The sequence below is a fragment of the Tiliqua scincoides genome, chromosome 3, assembly GCF_035046505.1.
Source record: "Tiliqua scincoides isolate rTilSci1 chromosome 3, rTilSci1.hap2, whole genome shotgun sequence".
In the NCBI taxonomy this organism is placed as follows: Eukaryota; Metazoa; Chordata; class Lepidosauria; order Squamata; family Scincidae; genus Tiliqua; species Tiliqua scincoides.
Genome location: NC_089823.1, coordinates 73893167 through 73895427, shown reverse-complemented (window position 1 = coordinate 73895427; position 2261 = coordinate 73893167). Strand labels below are relative to the sequence as shown.

The following is a 2261-nucleotide window of genomic DNA, read 5'->3' as shown; positions in this document are numbered from 1 at the left end:
GTGACGCCACTGAATCCAAGGACCACTGTGTCAAGCCAGCACCTAGGATTGGTAACTCCTGCTCCCTTCTCCTTTTGAACCCCTTTCCCTGCTTCTCTCCCCAAGTAACAGAAGCCACATGCCAACATGGGCTGCCCAGTCATTCTTTCTGGGCTGATGTGCAACATGTCCCTTTGTCATGGGCAAGCAGCTCCAACTGTTCCCCATTTCCCTCCAATGAGTCAGATACTGCCTTGTTGCTGGGCTTGCTTCAAAGACCTTTTCCACTTTTTAAACCTGCTTGAAAGCAGGAGAATTGCTTGGCACTCTCAACCCATGCCCCCTGCATCACCTTGCACCCCATCCATCAGAAATTGACTGATAACCTTGGCCTGTGGTACAACCTGACCATTGACCTACAAACTACTCTCTTTCCTTCTTCATCTTGCGTGCAGTCAAATTGATGACAAGTTTAATGTATTTATCATGTCCCTCCTTTGTGTTTGGAGTGTGCATGGATTTACTTTCAGTCTTTTTCAACCATGTTAGTCTGCTCTTGCAACATTCTCTCTCTCTCTCTCTCTCTCTCTCCCCCCCCCCTTTTTGTTTTGTTTTTTGAGAATTGCCATTGGCAGTTGGTGCTGCTATCAGGAGAAGAGATTTAAGGGCCTGTGCGTTAACCATTACTGTTCTCCTGGGCAGACTCTTAGATATACTGTTGCTACTGAACTTGAGACAAACTCTTCCCCCCTTTTTTTAAAAAAAATGGATAATACATTTTCAATGTCACTTTGATTGACCTCTTTTATTCCCTTGAACCATGATTTTGTACTGTGAGCCCTGGGGGACAAGGGTATTTAGAGGAAAAGAAAGCACTGTAAGTTGCTCTGAATCCATGGTATATGGTTTGATATACCTCAAAGAAAGAGAGGTTAGAACATCTGCCATCGGAATCTAGTGCATTGCAAAGGGTCTTGGAACATGTTTTAGGATGTGTCCTTGATTCATGTTGAGACACAGTGGTCAATCTGCTCAGCCTCATATTAATCTGTGTGAACTGAGAGTATGACCTGTGATCTTTGGCAGAACACAATGTACCTGCAAGAAGGTCTGAAGTTCGATTCCTGGCATCTCCAGTTAAAATGACAGGAGATACTAAATGGAGAACCACTACCAATAGGAATAGTCACTCCTGGGCTAGATGGAGCAATGCCCGGACTTGGAGTAAAGTCCCAACTCTTTCCTGTAGCTGCACATTGCTCGGGGAGATAAAACCACCTTTCAGGGCTTCCAAAAATTCCCATAGCGCAGCTTGAAAGCCACTCATTCAGAGTATGGTTCAGTTAAATTTCTCAGTCTCAGGACATGTGCTTGCAAACAGCCCAGATTTGCAAGATGCTAGAGAACTTACGCATGTTCGTCCTTCTCTATGCTCTGGCTTATTTTAGAAAGCTCCGCTGTTCATATAATGCTGGGTCCTTTTATCAGCTGAAATCAAAATAAAGACTGCACAGCTGCATCCAAACAGAGGAATTTGGGAAAGAATTTGAAATACTAGTAACATGCCTAATATGAGGAGCAGAATCACTGTGTCCGCTGAATCATGATGGGGTGTGATAACATCTAAATCGCTGAGGGCAACAATAGTTACTTCCCTTAGTACATACAAATTGTCTTCTCAAAGGCTCATAATTTTAATCATTTGGCAGGGTACATAGATATATAAAACCTTATCTAAGATGTTTAGATAAGATTTTATATGGAACAGTCTGTCCAGTGGAGACCTGCTCTTAATCAGAGCAGGCCAGCAGGGTTCTGTCTTGTGTTTTTCATGTTGTGCTCCTAGGGCCTGCCCAAGGGTTCCTGAAGCCTGACACAGCATTCCAAATACTGCTCTCTTTACCTGATGATGTGCCCTGCACATGCCCGATCTCGTCTGATCTCGGAAGCTAAGCAGGGTCAGGCCTGGTTAGTACTTGGATGGGAGACCGCCTGGGAATACCAGGTGCTGTAGGCTTATACCATAGTCTTTCGAGACTGAAGGTTGCCAACCAGGAGTTGCAGTTGCCAGCCTCTGCTCCCCCCATTCACCACACTAGCCTCCCCTCCCCTATTTCCTCTTCCTCTATGCGCCCTTCTTCCTTTTCCAGGCCCAAGAGTGAACTGAGGAGAAGCAGCAGCAGAAGCAAGTCATTGGGCACCTCCCATGACTGATTTGCTGCCTGAGGTGACAGCTTCAGTTGGCCTTATGGATGGTCTGGCCCTGAATATCTGCAGGCTAG

The 2261-nt window shown here is 45.5% G+C and overlaps 1 pseudogene; it reads left to right on the top strand.

The window, feature by feature from the left end:
• Window positions 1–1881: 1881 nt before the first annotated feature.
• LOC136647267 (5S ribosomal RNA) lies at window positions 1882–1996 on the top strand (annotated as a pseudogene).
• Window positions 1997–2261: the final 265 nt, after the last annotated feature.